This window comes from Pecten maximus, chromosome 13, assembly GCF_902652985.1.
Source record: "Pecten maximus chromosome 13, xPecMax1.1, whole genome shotgun sequence".
Lineage (NCBI taxonomy): Eukaryota > Metazoa > Mollusca > Bivalvia > Pectinida > Pectinidae > Pecten > Pecten maximus.
Window position 1 is genome coordinate 1 of NC_047027.1, and position 21,126 is coordinate 21,126.

At 35.6% G+C, this 21,126-nt stretch overlaps 1 long non-coding RNA gene across 3 annotated transcripts; it reads left to right on the plus strand.

Moving 5' to 3' along the window:
* The first annotated feature begins 2,067 nt into the window (after positions 1 to 2,067).
* Positions 2,068 to 19,832, plus strand: LOC117340216. 3 transcript variants are annotated; one of them, XR_004535401.1, is made up of 5 exons: positions 3,121 to 3,466; positions 3,766 to 3,850; positions 5,760 to 5,906; positions 12,326 to 12,504; positions 19,340 to 19,832. It is a non-coding gene; the product is annotated as an uncharacterized LOC117340216 (long non-coding RNA). The 3 variants fall into 3 exon arrangements; XR_004535403.1 differs by having other exon boundaries at positions 5,760 to 5,848; XR_004535402.1 differs by lacking the exons at positions 3,121 to 3,466; positions 3,766 to 3,850 and adding an exon at positions 2,068 to 2,370.
* The last annotated feature ends 1,294 nt before the right edge of the window (positions 19,833 to 21,126 follow it).

A 21,126-nucleotide genomic window follows, 5' to 3' on the forward strand; every position in this document is an offset into this window, starting at 1 on the left:
AATGTACATGTACCCATATAAAATGCTTATGATATATATTGACATAGCAATACCAGCGACAAATAGACTGAAGCATCATTCTTGTTTCATATCTCGTGAAACTAGGCCAGTGATACAAACCCCCTGGGCCTCTTGTTTAGACTAACAAGTGTATCATTCTTCTTGTTCAACATGTTGGTGCAAAATGAACCACAAAAAGAAGAACGTTGTCCGACATCTTAACTGTACACACAGCATCGTTTCAAAGAAAGAGATACCACATGTGAACTTTAAAAACTTTTTGGCTCTTGAAAGAGGAGGCCTCCTAGTGGCAAGAGCTGGTAACGATATGTACTGTTTTAAGTGGTTTGGAAAAAAAAAACAGAATTTTTTTTTTACATATTTAAGACTGACTTTATTAAACAAATTCACATTTCTTGTATCTACTTAAGACAGTGTATATCGGCTGACATCCTCTGTTTTCATTGTGGAAGTTTGGTAATGGGAAACTATTGTATGACAAAAATACAGCTGAAATGAGGTAATTTTTTAATTCATATAAACGGTAGTAAGAATAAACATTTATTTATGTATAAGAAGTTATTTATAGCCTAAGTTACCTGAGTATTTGTTGTATATGAACACAACAATAAGTTTACATTCAATTTAGAAAATGAGAATATATATTATTAATGTCATTTCAAAAATGACAGATAACAAGAGGCCCATGGGCCTTAACGGTCATCTGACAAACACTTACACTTACAGCAGGGACACACACCCCAATCCAGCATTATTACCATACATTATTTATCGCAGCCAGTTATGTTTTAGATCAAATTTGGTTTTTATCCATTTAGCTTGTCCAGGAAGAGCAGCATCATAAAGCAAAATTTTAGCCAAGTTCCCATTTTTGGGGCATGCCCCTCTGTCCCAATGGGTCAGACAAGACTCATTTATATCAATTAGGATTGCCTTTCCCCAATGATGTTTCATACTAAATATGGTTGTAATCAATTAAGGCATTAAGGAGGAATTGCATTTTTAAGAAATGTTTAACCTAAGCCCTCCTTTTGCCCCATCTTTTTTTCCCCAGGGGTCAAACCTGTCTCATTAAAAAATATGATTGCCGTCACCTAATATGTTTCACATCAAATTTGGTTGTAATGCACCAAAAGGTTAGGGAGGATTAGGATTTAACAGCAAATATTCACCAAAGTTCCCATTTTGGGGCCCTGCCCCTCAGGCCCCAGGGGTCACACTAGCCTCGTTTATATAAAATATGACCACCCTTCCCAAAGGATGTTTCACACCATATTTCGTATTAATCCACCCAAGGGTTAGAGAGAAGTAGATTTATAGCAAAAATTCACCAAAGTTCCCCTTTTGGGGCCCAGCCCCTCTGGCCCTAGGGGTCAAACCAGCCTCATTTATATAAAATATGATTGTCCTCCTCCAATGATGTTTCACACCAAATTTGGTAATAATTCACTATGGGTGTTAGGAGGAATAGGATTTTATAGCAAAATTTCATCAAAGTTCCCCTTTTGGGGCCCTGCCCCTCTGGCCCCAGGGGCCACACCAGCCTCATTTATATAAAATATGACCACCCTCCACCAATGATGTTTTACACAATATCTGGTTGAAATCCACCAAAGGGTTAAGGACGAGTAGGATTTTATAGCAAAATTTCATCAAAGTTCCCTTTTTGGGCCCGTCACTCTGGCCCCAGGGCTCACACCAGCCTCATTTATATAAAATATGACCACCCTCCCCCAATGATGTTTCACAACATATCTGGTTGAAATCTACTAAAGGGTTAAGGAGGAGTAGGATTTTATAGCAAAATTTCATCAAAGTTCCCCATTTGGGGCCCCACCCCTCAGGCCCCAGGGGTCACACTAGCCTCATTTATATAAAATATGACCGCCCTCCCCAAATGATGTTTCACAACATATCTGGTTGAAATCCACTAAAAGGTTAAGGAGGAGTAGGATTTTATAGCAAAATTTCATCAAAGTTCCCCTTTTGGGGCCCCACCCCTCAGGCAGTTATTTAAATTCCAAAATTTTGGTTGCCATGGTTACTGGGCACTATTCATAGACTCAACTCCTCCTAAACTTGTGAACCGATTTTCACAAAATTTCACGGGAATGTAGGGAACATGTGCAGATGGGCATGCACAGCTGTTTAAATTCCAAACTTTTCGTTGCCATGGTAACTTGTCACTATTAACAGGTTTTTATTGTCCAGACAGCTCTTCCAAAACCACTGAGCAGATTCCAATGAAACATATATATATGCCAAAATATGTCAAGATACAAACCTACATTTGAACACGGGGTCATGATTGGATTATAGTAGAAAAATGGTTCAAACAAATTCGTCAAGGTAAAGTAAACAATATGTAGCAGGTAAAACAGTGTACCCAACGCTTGCTGTACCAAGCTGTAAAATATGATACATATAATGTAACATCATATATAATATATATAATGTAATATCATATATAATATCTATGTAGTAGGTACAACAGTGTACTCAGCTGTATAATATAATATATAATGTAATATCATATATAATATATATAATGTAATATGGTATATAATATATATAATGTAATGTGATATATAATATATATAATGTAATATGATATATAATATATATAATGTAATGTGATATATAATATATATAATGTAATGTTATATATAATATATATAATGTAATGTGATATATAATATATATAATGTAATGTGAAATATAATATATATAATGTAATATGATATATAATATATATAATGTAATATGATATATAATATATATAATGTAATGTGATATATAATATACATAATGTAATATGATATATAATATATATAATGTAATATGATATAAAATATATATAATGTAATATGATATATAAAATGTACAATATGATATATAATATATATAATGTAATATGATATAAAATATATATAATGTAATATGATATATAATATATATAATGTAATATGATATATAATATATATAATGTAATGTGATATATAATATATATAATGTAATATGATATATAATATATATTGCAGTTGGTTATTTTGTTTTACTGTAATAAATGTATTATTGTATATATATATATATATTAATTGCCAAAGTGGCATATATATTTGAGGGGATTGTGTGAGTGTTGTATTTGTGAATTTTGATTGTGTTTGTCATATTAGGTATACTTACCTAATGTGCATCAGGTCTGGTTTGTAAAAGTTTTGTATTCCCGCGTCTTGTGCTTACATTTACGTAATGTTCAGTTTCCCGCGTCTTGTACATGTACCTTGTGTTGCCCGTGTATGTCATGTATATGTTGTCACGTGACTGAGTGTACCCGACCTGTAGGACCGCGCCACCCGTGGACTATCACATCAGCGACACACGGGTGAGGACGTATATACGGCTTGACTGTTGACTATCTGCCAGATTATTGTTAAAGGATAAAGTAAGTTTAAAGTATAAATTTCTAATTATAATAGAGAAGTTGTATAACTGTATTTCTATTTTCTATTATTGTTGAATATAAATATATATCTAGTGGGGTCCTCCGTTGTGCTTTTTACAACGAGAGGCCGTATTCTATCTTTAAAATAAAGTAAGTTCTGGTAATTTTAAATGGTTTTATTTATTATATTTAGTAAAATGTATAACGTAATTTTAAATGGTTTTATTTATTATATTTAGTAAAATGGATAACGTTAACTTGAAGCAGGCATTTATTTTTGGCTTTCTTTTCCTTAACAGAACGCATGTGTGCTCGTAATTTATCATACTTTGTCTACGAGTCCTGTAATACTATCGGGAGAGGAACCCCTGTCCAAGGGATAGGGTATGTATGTTATTTCTAGTGTAAGGTAATTGTAATGTAATATGTAACATGTATAATATAGCCGTTATGGCCTTTTATGTAGTCTAAAATTGTATATCCTCTGAAGATATGTATAAATTGTAAAAAGAGGTTGTAAATGTATCGTAATGTAAAGCGCATTAGGTATTGTGAATTGTAGTTTTAAAATGTGTATTTGTATGTTTTTACAGGGTTTTTTTCCTGGAGAATAAAGTATTAACCAAACTATGGTTTTTGGATTCTATATAACCTGTGACAGGCCTGAGCACCCCGTTACATATATATAATGTAATGTGATATATATAATATATATAATGTAATATGATATATAATATATATAATGTAATATGATATATAATATATATAATGTAATATGATATATAATATCTATGTAGTAGGCAAAACAGTGTACCCAGCTGTATAATATGATATATAATATATGTAATATGATATATATATATAATGTAATATGATATATACATATAATGTAATGTGATATATAATATAGTGAATGTAATATGATATAATATATAATGTAATATGATATATAATATAATTAATGTAATGTGATATATAATTTGTATAATGTAATATGATATATAATATATATAATGTAATATGATATATAATATATAATGTAATATGATTTATAATTTATATAATGTAATATGATATATAATATATATAATGTAATATGATATATAATTTGTATAATGTAATATGATATATAATATATATAATGTAATATGATATATAATATATAATGTAATATGATTTATAATTTATATAATGTAATATGATATATAATATCTATGTAGGAGGTCTTTGGCACCTGCCGTTATAGTTGTGGAGGGTAAATTTTGTTAGTCATACTTTTGTTTCCGGCTAACAATTCCTCTTTTCTGTAATACAAAATGATATTCATCCACAGCCTAATATAGTTCCTATTTTAACAGCAATTATTGACACAATTTTACTGATGGTTCCCTTGTTTACTGCAATCATTTAAAATGAAATATGAATATTCGGTATTCTACTATTTTAGATTATAAATATAAACATTTTCCTCATCATTTTATGCAATTTTGTTGGCGTAGGATTACATAGTTCTGTCTCATTCCTGCCTTGACAACAAAAGTAAAAAAAATTAGTTTGATTGTCGGCAAAATTTACATGCATCCACAGAGAACTAATCACATGTCTTAAACTTGTATGAGCCTAAAACCAACCGTGTTTGTGTTGTCAAATGTTTACAATTCTATAAATAGCTTTGCAGCCAAACATTCCATGGGATAACCTCAGCTGTCACTTGACTAATCATGTGATCATCAGCCAAAATGGCGGTTATGTCTAATGTATAAACCAGAGACCGTTCGCAGTTTCATATTTATTTGTATGTCGCTAGAATACTCAAGAAATATCAACAGGAATTGAAGGCAAGTTGTAACAAACTACGTTTTTCATATTTTCAGATCACCAACACAGTCTATATGATACATTGTGCTAATAAGTAGATATATAACTTAGTAACACAAATGACGAAGGAAGACACCTTTTTGACTCGTGCCCTGACCGGGCCTCAAACTCACGATCTACGGCACCCAATCGCCTAGCCAGAAATACCCGCAGCTTAAATAATTATACCACATTGACGTTCTTAAAAGAACGTTTGAATGGCGTACCCAGCTGTATACAACCATAATATAAAGGGAACCTAGCTGTCACAGTTATATTTATTATTATTTTGTAACTGACTAACAGTCATTAGGAATCAATGCTTTTGATGTGTTAACTAACAAATCTTAATTTACCTTATTAAGTATATTAATAATAAAGGCAGACTCCCAGGATGCTGTGTGACACAATGTTATATCAGATGTTTGATTTATAGGGTATCCTCCCGGGCCCATAAGAGGAAGTCAAACGGCCACGGAAATGAGGAAGAGGAGGTCGGCGGCGTCCGAAAACAAATCTGTAAATGTGAGTGAGCTGGATGCCCTAATAAAGCCCCAATCTATTTTGCAGGATCTTCAGAAAAGTAAGGAATATAAGTCACAACACAAAGTATCGTTTTTATTCCAACAAAACCTGTTACATCATATTATAGTCTCAACATTGATTTCTTTGGTACAGTATTTTAAGCCAAGCATCTGATGATGATGGGCTATTCAGATTGCTTTTTGATTCATCCGTCGTCTGTAAATAATCCTTGTCATCACTATTTATTACAAGGTATTCGAAGAATATTTCTCCATCTTTATATGTAGCTGTCTCTTGATCACTTGTTGTCCATTTAGTTTTTAGTGGAGGGGTGGGGTCTGACAGAATTGGGAGTGGAGGGGTGGGGTCTAACAGAACTGGGAGTGGAGGGGTGAGGTCGGACAGAATTGGGAGAGGAGGGTTGGGGTCTGATAGAATCGGGAGTGGAGGGGTGGGGTCTGACAGAACTGGGAGTGGAGGGGTGGGGTCTGACAGAATTGGGAGTGGAGGGGTGGGGTCTGGCAGAATTGGGAGTGGAGGGGTGGGGTCTGACAGAATTGGGAGTGGAGGGGCGGGTTCGGACAGAATTGGGAGTGGAGGGGCGGGGTCGGACGGAATTGGGAGAGGAGGGGTGGGGTCTGATAGAATTGGGAGTGGAGGGGTGGGGTCTGACAGAACTGGGAGTGGAGGGGTTGGGTCTGACAGAATTGGGAGTGGAGGGGCGGGGTCTGACAGAATTGGGAGTGGAGGGGTGGGGTCTGACAGAATTGGGAGTGGAGGGGTGGGGTCTGACATAATTGGGAGAGGAGGGGTGGGGTCTGACAGAATTGGGAGTGGAGGGACGGGGTCTGACATAATTGGGAGAGGAGGGGTGGGGTCTGATAGAATTGGGAGTGGATGGGTTGGGTCTGACAGAACTGGGAGTGGAGGGGTGGGGTCTGACAGAATTGGTAGTGGAGGGGCGGGGTCTGACAGAATTAGGAGTGAAGGGGCGGGGTCTGACAGAATTTGGAGTGGAGGGGTGGGGTCTGATAGAATCTGATAGAATTGGGAGTGGAGGGGTGGGGTCTGATAGAATTGGGAGTGGAGGGGCGGGGTCTGATGTGAGTGGGGCCAGAGGGGCAGGGTCAAAAGGGGTTAATTTGACTATTAATATAAACGACTTCTCAAACCAAGCAGTGAATATATTGGTCATTTTTGCCTGGTAGCATCACTATGAAATGGGGATTCAAAATTGTACAAATAGTGGAGCTGATCCCCAGCGCCTGAGGGGCAGTGCCAAAAGGTCAATTTGGCAATATTGATGTTTAAAACAATTTTTTCTCTGGTAATGTATGACATTGAAATTTCAGTGGTAACATCCCTAGGTGGCTGGGATTCAAATTTATATAAATGATTGGACTGACCTTCCAAGGGGTTTGACAAAAGGGAGCAATTTGGCTGTATTGCTAAAAACGACCTCTTGTATTTTAGAAACCGTTGGGATCTCACCCGATAACCATTTATAGCATTGCTGGGGATCCAGAGATAAACAATATCTTGTTACAAATATAAGCACTGGGGTCTATCCCCACCCCTAAGGACTGAGTTTGTTATTATATCTTTGAAACCATTGCGATCCCATAACGATATAATATATAGCATTCTTGGGCATCAAGAGATAAACAAAATGATGAATGAAAAATAAGTCCTGGGATCTTCCCCCACCCCTAGGAACTCAGTTTCTTTGTTATATATTTAAAACTGTTGAAATCCCCACCTCATAACCATATATATCATTGTTAGCCTTCAAGTGATAAACACAACCACATTGTTAAAAAGGGGCCCTGGGCTCTTTCCCCACCTCTAGGAACTTAGTTCTTTTGTTATATCTTTGAAACCATTGATATCCCCACCCTGTAAGGTAGCAGTGTACAGTAAAAATGCCAAATTCTGAAAAATATGGCACATGTTTTAGATATGTAAACATTGCCAGTTAACCTTACATATAACCTCTAATAAAGTATATATATTTGAAATCTGTACAACATTTGCAATTTTAATAGAGCTCTGAAGGATAAGTAAACTGATATTTTCTGTGATTTTTAGAGCTGTGAATACCATGGTAACAGCTTAAAAAATTCTCAAAAATTGCAAAATATTATGATATTTGACCCAAAATGGCACAATTCTCTACACAATTTTTTTTCTGAAACCTATTTAAAATTAACTATCTCTATCCCAAAGACAGAATTAATCTTGTTTGGACATATGTTGTAAATTAAGTTTTTCCGCTATCTTACCTTTTCTGTGGGCTTCCATTTTGAGCTGTAGGCAAAACTAAATTTCCTGTGTAAACACACGTTCGGAAAATCCGGATATTTAAAATCCGGAACCAATTTATTGATTTTTGTTTTAATAAATGTGAAGCCTGTATGTACTACAGTGCAACTTCCGAAAACCGAACCTTCTAAAAACCGAACACCTCTGAATACCGAACGAATTGTCATTGTACGGAATTGGTCCTTCTTTATTATAGTATTAAAAAACTTCCAAATACCGATCCCTCTGAATTCCGAACACCGGACTGATTTTGTGTCCGGTTCCTGTTAAAATATACCAAAAATTACTTCTGAAAACCGGCCTTACCTGGGCGATTATGACACGAGGTCAGGCCAGTCAACCGTGAAACAACAACTGTGACGGGTATTGTGTGAAGCCTTATTGTCTCGGGACCTACGTAGGTGATTTGTACAGGTATCCAATATATACCCCAAGGGGGCATTATGACGGAAGGCCTAGTGTATAATCAACACGACAATTATGAAACAATGCCACACTTCATTGAAGCGCGTCGGTTCGTTTATCTTCTCAATGCAAGTAGAGCTAGAAGCCTGAGTTTCGCATTTAATTTAAATGAGGCCCAAAAGGGGTTGTTTTCGTAAAGAAGCCCGTGATGTTTTTTTTTAAACAAAGCGATGTCGGAAATACGACCAGAATCATCTGATCAATTGTAATTGATATTGAAACAAAACATCTTCACACCCATTAATATTATTTGATGTGTAAAATAATCTGTATCGGACTATTGGCCCCATCCACATGACGATTCACCGGATGTAACAAAATGTAGGCCGATCGTCAAGTGTAGTTGTACATGTGAAAATACTGTTTAAAACTATTGTTATAGTCATTTGCCTTTCTTATATATTCTGCAATATATACATTGATTAACTTTCATAATATGCATATTATTCAGACAATCCAAATTGTCTAAGTATGTACGTGGCGTTTTGTAATCGGGTGCATTCTAATAAAACATCGTCCAACCAATTATATCCGGAATTTGACCGGTCATTTTTCGATCAACTTCTCCAAACCGAACCCTCTATAAACCGAACAAATAGTCATGTCCCATGCATGTTCGGTTTATAGAGGTTCCACTGTACTTCATACTGAATATACCAATTATAGTGTACATTTATTTTTTCATTTTTTATGCATATCATAATACAGGAGTTATTTCCTTAACAAAAAAATTGCCCATGGCCAGGCTGTCTTACTGTGGTGTGCTACCTAAATATATATAGCATTCTTGGGGATGAAGAGATAAACATATTCATGTTGTAAAAATAGGCCCTGGGGTTTTTCCCCATCCCTAGGGACTTGGATTCTTTGTTACATTTTTGAAAACATCGATATCCCCACTCCATAAACATATATTGCATTGTAAGACATCAACAAATAGAGCTGTTAACAAATTGAACATAAACATTATTTTTAAGATCAAATCAACCAGGTGAGCGATACAGGCCCTCTGGGCCTCTTGTCTTTGACATCACGGTATAACATGGTAACAATTTTAATGTAAATCACATCATTATTATTTATGGATGCATACAAATGTGTAAAAAAAAAAGATTATAGGAGTATTTTACAAAAAAAAGATATTTATTTCATGGATATATTCTTAGTAAGCCCAACATAGGGTGGTTGTATACATTGTGGATAGAGTTGATGGGTGTGTTATAAAGGGTATTAGTGAATACCGTAAAAACTTGTATAATTTGCGCAGTTTTTTTTGTACTGAAATAAAGTTTAAAGTTGTGGGTGCGCAAATTATACAGGTAGAGACGTTTTCAATTTTTTTTTACAGAAAAAAGATCGTCAATTCCCGTTAGTAACTTGAAGATAATAAACATACACACAGTAATTTATTGTTGTTAAATAGTAATTAGTAACTAGTTTATTGTAACTGATACAAACTACAAATTTGCTATTTATTGTAACTGATAAAAACTACAAATTTACTATTTATTGTATCTGATACAAACTACAAAGTTACTTTATTTATTGTATCTGATACAAACTACAAATTTACTATTTATTGTAACTGATAAAAACTACAAATTTACTATTTATTGTAACTGATAAAAACTACAAATTTACTATTTATTGTAACTGATAAAAACTACAAATTTACTATTTATTGTATCTGATACAAACTACAAATTTACTATTTATTGTAACTGATACAAACTACAAATTTGCTATTTATTGTAACTGATACAAACTACAAATTTACTATTTATTGTATCTGATACAACAAACTACAAATTTACTATTTATTGTAACTGATACAAACTACAAATTTACTATTTATTGTATCTGATACAAACTACAAATTTACTATTTATTGTAACTGATAAAAAACACAAATTTACTATTCATTGTAACTGATAAAAACTACAAATTAACTATTTATTGTAACTGATACAAACTGCAAATTAACTATTTATTGTAACTAATACAAACTACAAATTTACTATTTTTATTGTAACTGATACAAACTACAAATTTACTATATTTATTGTAACTGATACAAACTACAAATTTACTATTTATTGTAACTGATACAAACTACAAATTTACTATTTATTGTAACTGATACAAACTACAAATTTACAATATTTATTGTAATTATAACTGACACAAACTACAAATTTACTATTTATTGTAACTGATACAAACTACAAATTTACTATTTATTGTAACTGATACAAACTACAAATTTACTATATTTATTGTAATTATAACTGACACAAACTACAAATTTACTATTTATTGTAACTGATACAAACTACAAATTTACTATTTATTGTAACTGATACAAACTACAAATTTACTATTTATTGTAACTGATACAAACTACAAATTTACTATTTATTGTATCTGATACAAACTACAAATTTACTATTTATTGTAACTGATACAAACTACAAATTTACTATTTATTATAACTGATAAAAACTACAAATTAATGCCAAATTATATTATAATTAAGCCCCATTTTTCTTCGCTTCGGTATTTCCATGTCTGCTTCACCTGTGGTCCGTTTCAGTAAATATTCTCGACTTTGCCGAAATAAAAACAAGCTATATAATTGTTCATTTTAAACATGACAACTGCCGACCACACGTATCTAAACATGTTATTGTTCATATCATCTGAATATTGCCGTAGTTATCTGTCACTTCGATTGTAAACCCATTGCCAAAGTCATGGAATAATCGACCAATCAAATTGGTTTAACGTTTGATTTCCGTAATCTTGCAGTTGCCTCCCTTACAACCGTAAATACGTTTAAAGTATCGCCTACAACAACCAATCCCGCGCACATAACAAGATATTATAATTTGCATTTGATTTATTGGTCGTTTTCGTCAAAGGAAAATGGAATATGGAAATCGATGACAATGTTAACGCTATGACCAGTCACCCTGACCACAAATGTCACCTAGTATCTACCTTTCTCGCAAACATGTACAGTAACCTATAGTATGATACAATGTATCGTCTCGTATGCCGTTATTGATATATTTCTTTCTCTAAATTATAGAAATACACATCTAGTTGATAATGACGTAACATTCTAGAATATATATATTACACATTTAAGTAAATCGCGGACATATTTGCAGACCTATGCTATAATGTCAGTCGTTTTGGAATGAACACGGACGAGCAAAACTTTCTAAACATCCGGAGACGAATGCGCCTGCGCAATATTTGTTTACATAAATATATTGACCTGGAGTTATTCGCAAAGTTCAGGTTCATTTAGTCTTCACATTTCGCTAGGGTTATGCATTTCTCAAATCGTATGCATCTTGGAAGTAAATTATTTGAAGCGTAAGGCAATGGGGGCAGCCATATTTCATTGAAACAGACAGCAGATGGCGTATTGGTGAATGTGGTTACCAAATATGGTTATATTTCTCAGTCCAGTTCTTGATTGCAATAACCGAACATTAATGTTCGTTTAAAAAAGTACGTGTGTGCTTAAGGTTTCTGCATTTTGCTCAAGCAATATACTGTATCTTTTCTATTAAAGTATGGAAGTAAAATGTTGTTTTAGTAGAACAATATGGTTAAAAATTAAATGTATTGTAAGTTGTTGTATAAGTAAGATCAAACATAATTTCTGTAACTTTACAGATCAAATGATGAAGAAACTGCTGAAGTGACTGACTTGGCAATTTTCCCAGAATCCCTAGCTGCCTCAATGTGTGTGGATTCCTGCTACGTTCCAAGCCTGATCCCCTCCATCCAGGCCTATCTGTCTGTCCCTGCTGTCGAGGTCTACCTCCAGAACCAGATGGCCTACTTAGGAAAAGGTGAGAACCTAGTCAGAGCACATTGAGAACCTAGACACGGCTCATTGAGAAACAAGACACGGCTCATTGAGAAGCTATAAACGGCTCATTGAGAACCTAGACATGGCTCATTGACAACCTCGACACGGCTCATTGAGAAACTAGACATGGCTCATTGCCAACCTAAGGGAGACACGGCTAATTGAGAACATAGACGTGGTTCATTGAGAACCTAGACATGGCTCATTGGGAAACTAGACATGTCTCATTGACAACCTAGACACGGCTCATTGAGAACCTAGACATAGCTCATTGAGAACCTACATAAGGCTCATTGAGAACCTAGACATGGCTCATTGATAACCTAGACTCAACTCACTGAGAACCTAAACATAGCTCATTGACAACCTAGACACAGCTCATTGACAATCTAGACATGGCTCAATGACAACCAAAAAACGGCTCATCGACAACATAGACATAGCTCATTGACAACCTAGACATGGCTCATTGAGGACCTAGACACGACTCATGGCTCATTGACAACCTAGACACGGTTCATTGATAACCTAGACTCAGCTCATTGACAACCTAGACATGGCTCATTGAGAACCTAGACACGGCTCATTGATAACCTAGACACGGCTCATTAATAACCTAGACATAGACACGGCTCATTAATAACCTAGACAGAGCTCATTGACAACCTAGACACGGCTCATTGAGAACCTGGACACGGCTCATTGAGAACATAGATAAGGCTCATTGAGAACCTAGACACGGCTCATTGAGAACCTGGACACGGCTCATTGAGAACCTAGATAAGGCTCATTGACAACCTAGACAGAGCTCATTGACAACCTAGACATGGCTCATTGACAACCTAGACACGGTTCATTGATAACCTAGACACGGCTCATTAATAACCTAGACACGGCTCATTGACAACCTAGGCACGGCTCATGGCTCATTGGGAACCTAGACACGGCTCATTGACAACCTAGGCACGGCTCATTGACAACCTAGACAGGGCTCATTGAGAACCTAGACACGGCTCATTGACAACCTAGGCACGGCTCATTGACACGGCTCATTGACAACCTTGATACGGCTCATTGAGAACCTAGACACGGCTCATTGCCAACCTAGATAAGGATTATTAACAACCTGGACAGAGCTCATTGCGAACCTAGATACGGCTCATTGAGAACCTAGACATGGCTCATTGAGAACCTAGACAAGGCTCATTGAGAACATAGACACGGCTCATTGAGAACCTAGACACAGCTCATTAACAATCTGGAGAGAGCTCGTTGAGAACCTAGATACGGCTCATTGAGAACCTAGATACGGCTCATTGAGAACCTAGACATGGCTCATTGAGAACCTAGACACGGCTCATTGAGAATCTAGACATTTTTTTGATTTCAGAATATTTTATTGTCAAGATGGTACAGACAAAGGGAATTGGGCAACAGGACAAGCCTATAAAAGCCCTCTCCTTATGATATATATATACAACATAATGTACATACCAAAAATAAATATGAATGCTATAACTAATAACTGCAAAGAGATTCCAATGCATGTATATTACTAAATTCAAGCGGGAAATTGCATTATGATATTGACTGATCATACTTTGTAATCACTTCAAAAAATAGCAATAGACAAAAAACAGTCCATTCACAATCAATAGCCTGTGCTATATTCATAAAAGTGAAGAAAAAACAGTTTTGATAAATTTACAATTTCCAGTATTGAGTCAAGAAAATCGTCTGGTATCGACAATGAATCTCTGAACCAAGTCAAGAACGGATTTGTTAAAAATAATATCCACATCAAAAGAACAAAATAAAAGTAATTGTGTATTCTGCAGCATATGATCACTCAGAGCAGCTAGAGAGTTGAAAAGTGATTGCCTTTCAATGTTATAAGGAGGACAGTTTAGAAAGAAGTGAGAACAATCTTCAACTGGATAGTCACAGTTACAGGCAGGGGTATCTTTTAAATGAGAATTAAATAAATCTGCATTTAGATTACTCACAGAAGTTCTTAACTGACATAAAATTATATTAATGTTTTGATCTTCACGTTTTTAAAAATAGTAGTACATTGTGTATCATGATCTAAGTCAAGATGTTGTAAGAATTCACGCTTTAAGGTATTTAAAGAGGATATTGAGGGAAACAGACAAGTTGGTCTGTTCCATTCAGACATGATTTTAGGAAAAAAGCTTGTATTATAAAGGTTTGTTCTAGCCTGAGGCACATCAAAAAGTCTATTATGACGTAATGGATAAGCAATATTATTTGTGTTCATATAAGGTAAAATAGATTCACTAAAATGAGCAGGGCATAATTTATTAAAAATCTTATAAAACAGAATATTTTGATGAGATGTCGACGCTTAGAAAGTGGAATAAGACCAGATTCTCTATACAAAATAGCATGACCTGTTCCCCGTCTCAAACCAGTAATGATGCGTATAGCCTCGAGTTGGATCGACTCTAGGAGCTCACACTCTCTTTCAGTACAATTTGTCCAAACTACGTCGGCATATTCTAATATAGGACGAATGAATGTTGTATAAATTAAAAGCAATGGGTGTCTGTCAATTTTATATTTTAGCATTCGGAAAATATTGATTAGGGATTTCCATTTCGGATGGAAATCCCTATTGTTTTCGTTATGCTTTTTCTTATTATTATTATAATTTTTTCTTATTTCCACAGATTTCGTAAACACTTTCATTCAAAAACGAATGACGATAAAACGTTCATATTATACTACATGATAGTAAACATCAAGTTGATCATTACACTAACATTTTGATGACTATAAGTTTAAAGGTCAAGGTCACAGATCTAAAAATAGATTTTTTAAAACAGTTTTTTTGAACGATCATAACACCATAAGGAATCGTTTTATTTCATTTCCGATCGGTGTGTCATGTAGATCATGGTCTTGGCTAACTTTTATCCATGTGATAAGAGAATATGTCAAGGTCTCGACCTCGCTATGAGGTAAACAAAATGTCGGGAAAAAAAATTCTGAAACTAAATATTGTTTTCATCTTGCATGAAAGAGAATAAACCACTGAGACAAAGCGTGCAATTTTTTTTGATAATCGGATAAAAAATGACAGAGATATGGCACTTTGAAAATTTCAAAGTTTTCCCCGCCAAAATTCAAAAATCATGCAAAAATGCACTTAACATTTTTCAGCTCCTTCATATATACACATACAGATTGAAATTTGGCATAACAAATAGCAATTAAGAGTGGCTATTTAAGATACTATTTTCCGTTGACCTTGACCTTCATTCAAGGTCAAATAATCAAATAAATAAAAAAATAAAAACTATTCTTTCAAGTCAGGTTCTTTATCTGTTCATTTTTTCCTTGTATAATCAATGCAACCTGTAGTTCTTGGTCGGTACTAACTTTTCTCTATAACTCGTTAAAAAAAAGGGGGGGTCCTCCGTAGGATTCGAACTCGCGTCGTGATAAAAGTTTATTGAAAGACTAACCGATTAGCCCACTCGGCTATAGTAACCTTTTATAAAACAGAACATCGCATATATCATTAATATATAGTAGAAACAGATAAGGACCTAAAACTGAACCTTGAGGTACCCCTGCCTGTAGAGTTTTTCATGTAGATTTAAATCCATCAATGACCACTCTCTGCCTTCTATCAGTTAGATAAGATGAAAACCATTTTTAAATATTGTTACTTATACCATATCTTTTTAATTTATAAATTAGACCATCATGCCAAACCCGATCGAAAGCTTTATTAATATCGCAAAATACCATTCTTGCTTTTTTACCTTTATCTAAATGTTTAACAATTTCCTCATAGATAATTAATAATTGATTGACAGTGGAATCTTTAGCCAAGAAGCCAGATTGATTTTTAGAGATAATGTTATTGATAGTTGAACATATACTTGAAGATAATTTTCTCTAGCATCTTACTAAAAATAGAAGTAACAGAGATTGGTCTGTAGTTAGTTGAGTTACTTTTTTCCCTTTCCCTTTATAAATCGGAGTGACATGAGCGTTGTTCCAGGAAGTAGGAACTATTCCAGAGGAAACTGATTTATTAAATAAGATAAAAAGAGGTTGAACAAGTGCCTGTGCTATACCTTTGATGAATTTGGGAGAAATAGAATCAGGACCAGCAGGTTTGTTAGTATTAAGGAGGTGGAGTTTGTCAGTTATATCCTGTTCACTAATGTCAATAGATGATAAATTATGTCTAGGCAGGGGACAGTCAGGTGGTAAATCGCCAGCATTCTTTTCAGTTTCAGAATTGGATTTAAAATAATTATTAAAAGATTCAACTCTATCTATCGGGTGCAGTTTAAGATTGCCATTAATCACCAAAGGGGAGTCAGTTTCACGTTTGTTTTGAAGATTCATTACAGATTTAGCGATACGCCACCATTTTCCAGGCGGGATAGTTTTATCAATCAGAGAAGATCTTAGCTTAGATAAGTATTTATCTTTGGCCTCGCGGACTAGAGAAATTACTTGATTACGAATTGTTTTAAAATTGTTCCAGGAGGCTGGAGTATTATTGTGTTTTGCTTTAGAATGCTGACGGTTTCTTTGGCTGATTTTAAGTCTTATTTCGTTAGTCATCCAAATCTTGTCATTAGGCCTTATTGTTACTGTCTGTTTAGGTACGAATAAGTCAATAGCAGTTAGAATTTTATTAGTAAGGATAGAATTAGCTTCATTAATGCCACCCTCTAACAATAATGTATTGACAACGTTGATTAATGTGAAGAAAGCCTTCCATGAATTCGGAATTGCAACAATTATTCTGACTGGTAAAACGTGCAGGGTCAGTCATGCAAGGACTATTTTAAAAATTGCACAGTAATTCAAAACTAATTTCAGATAATAATAAAGGATATCCAGCGAGGTGTTTAAATTGTAGGATTATATGACACACGGAGTCGATAAGTGTCAAAAGTGTTATCCAAATTAATACACAGTTACCACACCCAGCGTGTCACCCCAATAGACAAGCTAATCTCGCCTGGCTGCTATAGGTTCTCGGCAGGTTGTCGCTCTCAATGTATTTACCTGTAGATCTACTAGTCAAACGTTCAACACGTTTAGATAAAACAAGGGCCCAATGGGCCCAAATCGCTCACCTTCAATGCAGTGATCTTTTCATATATGGATCCTGCAGTTATTTGAAAGCATGCTACAGGACCGATATAATGTCTCTGCACTTTGGCTTTTCACTAAAAGTCATTTAAAGATTTAAGCATACTTGATCGACGTGACATTGAATGTGAGTCAAGGTCATTCATTTGAAACAACTTGGTAGCCCTTCACCCCAGCATGCTACAGACCCAATATTAACTCCATGGGACTGTTGGTTATTGAGAAGAAGTCGTTTAAAGATTTTAGTCTTTTTGACTCCTGTGACCTTGAATGAAGGTCAATGTAATTCATTTGAACAAACTTGGTAGCCCTTTACCCCAGCGTGCTACAGACCCAATATTAACTCCATGGGACTGTTGGTTATTGAGAAGAAGTCGTTTAAAGATTTTAGTCTTTTTGACTCCTGTGACCTTGAATGAAGGTCAATGTAATTCATTTGAACAAACTTGGTAGCCCTTTACCCCAGCGTGCTACAGACCCAATATCAACTCCATGGGACTCTTGGTTATTGAGAAGAAGTCGTTTAAAGATTTAAGCCTTTTTGGCCCCTGTGACATTGAATGAAGGTCAAGGTCATTCATTTGAACAAACTTGGTAGCCCTTCACCCCAGCATGCTACAGACCCAATATTAACTCCATGGGACTGTTGGTTATTGAGAAGTTGTTAAATGATTTTAGCCTTTTTGACCCCTGTGACCTTGAATGAAGGTCAAGGTCATTAATTTGAACAAACTTGGTAGCCCTTTCACCCAGCATGCTACAGACCCAATATCAACTCCCTGGGACTCTTGGTTATTGAGAAGAAGTCGTTTAAAGATTTTAGCCTTTTTGACTCCTGTGACCTTGAATGAAGGTCAAGGTCATTCATTTAAACAAACTTGGTAGCCCTTTACCCCAGCATGCTGCAGACCAAATATCAACTCTCTGGGACTCTTGATTATTGAAAAGAAGTCGTTTAAAGATTTTAGCCTTTTTGATTCCTGTGACCTTGAATGAATGTCAAGGTCATTCATTAAACAAACTTGGTAGCCCTTCACCCCAGCATGCTACAGACCCAAAATCAACTCCCCGGGACTCTTGGTTATTGAGAAGAAGTCGTTTAAAGATTTTAGCCTTTTTGACCCCTGTGACCTTGAATGAAGGTCAACATTATTCATTTGAACAAACTTGGTAGCCCTTCACCCCAGCATGCTACTGGCCCAATATTAGGTCTCTGGGCCTTTTGGTTATTGAGAAGAAGTTGTTTGAATGGAAAAGTTGACGCCGGACGGACGGCCGGACGACGGACGGACGACGGACGCCGTGCCACGGCATAAGCTCACTTGCCCTTCGGGCAGGTGAGCTAAAAAAAACCCACATGTTACAGATTTGTATTTCACACCTGATTCTCGTTGTAACTTGCTTCATTAAAACACCTGTAGGTATTTAAAATTGTGTTGATTCTTGAAAACAATTTCTTTTTTTATGTCAACATATAAAAATAATTATCTATAATTAATATATTATGTTAGATGTGTGTGTGTTATTTGTGTGAATATTAATATCATTTAAGTAGAGGAGATAATAACAAATTCCTTGTTATTTCTGTCATGACAACATAGATGTACAACATGTTTCAGTATCAATTTAAAACTGAGATTTAATTATCATTTGTTTTTCCTTTGTAGTTAAGAATGGATAAAAAGTACCGCTGTGTACCAGGTTGCCACAACACATCTGACACCATCAGTGAAAATGGGGACAAGGTTACCCTCCATAGGTTTCCAATGTCAGAAAAGAGAGCCAACATAAGAAGACTTTGGATTCAGAGCATCAGAAATGTCCGGGCTAATCTCATCGTGAAAGATCACACAATAGTTTGTATCAGAAAATGCTGTGCAAACCATTTTTCCAACTAAACCTAAAAAAACTATTACGCCACGTCGTCCATTGGTTAGAAAAATTGATCTTGAGGAAAATGAAAATATTTGTTCTGATGTAGATAGTGCGCTATTAGATCAAGTGACATAGATGCATTCAACCATGGACCAGTCAACAAATACTTTTTTCGCAAACATGTGAAATTGGGCTTCAATCAGGGAGTTTGGTTTGGTTTGGTTTGGTTTATTTTGTTTAACGTCCTATTAACATCTAAGGTCATTTAAGGACGGCCTCCCATGCGTGCGACATGCATGCGCGTGGTGAGTGCGTATGTGTGTTTTGGGAGGGTGCGGTATGTTCGTGTTAAGTCTCCTTGTGATAGGCCGGAACTTTTGCCGATTTAAAGTGCTGTCTCACTGAAGCATACTGCCGAAGACACCCAGCAGCACACCCCACCCGGTCACATTATACTGACAACGGGTGAACCAGTCGTTCCACTCCAAATATGCCGAGCGCTAAGCAGGAGTAGCAACTACCATTTTTAAAGACTCTGGTATGTCCCGGCTAGGGGACAGAACCCAAAACCTTCCTCACAGCGGCGAACGCTTAACTAAAGGCCAAAAGTGAGGCATTGTCAAGGGAGACATTAGGAAAAAGAAAGTTGTTAAGAAAGAAGAGAAAAGATAAGATCCAAAGTTTAGTCGCCTCTTACAATCATGCAATGGGGACAGCAGGTACAATTCTTACGCCCTTACCTGCAGGGCAGCAATCAGGGAGTTCTTTTCCTTCTCAAGACATGGAAATACAATGTGATCTACCAAGGATTACAATAGAGAACATTACAAATGATGACAACAAAGTCAGGTTTTACACTGGCTTTGCCAAATTTCAAGTCTTTTGGATGTTTTTTCTGCACCCTGGTGAAACACGGTGCAGATAAATTGAACTATTGGGAGGGGGAGGGTAGGTCCATGGGTGAAAAACCGTACAAACAAACTGGAGTAGGGAAACTAGGACGGTAGAGATTCTTGAGACCAGTTGACGAGTTTGTAATGGTGTGAATGCGGTTAAGATTCGGACTTCTTCAAGAACATTTGTCTAACATTTTTCGTGTTTCGGAAACAACCGTGTCACGTATAATGAATACGTGAAGGAATTTCTTATATGACCATTGTATATAATTGCTTGGCCAACCAAGGAACAAACTATGTGTAATTTAACAAAGCAGTTTTTCTCCTATCCTGACACCAGAATCGTTGTCGACTGCACAGAGCTTTTCACCGAAAAGCCGTCTTCTTTACAACCTCAGTGGATGACATGGTCAGAATATAAACACTCAAACACTTTCAAAATATTAATAGGAGTAGCACCAAATGGGATGGTCACGTTTGTTTCAAGACTGTGGGGTGCCGGTAATGTGTCTGACAGACATATATCTCAACATGACGGTTTTTTGCCCAAACTCTCTCTTGTTGATGTTGTGATGGCAGATAAAGGGTTTACAATAGAGGATTTATTACCAGCAAATGTCCAACTAAATGTTCCTCATCGAGTGTCGTCCAAAAAGCAGATGTCTTCAAGTGATTTCTTTGAA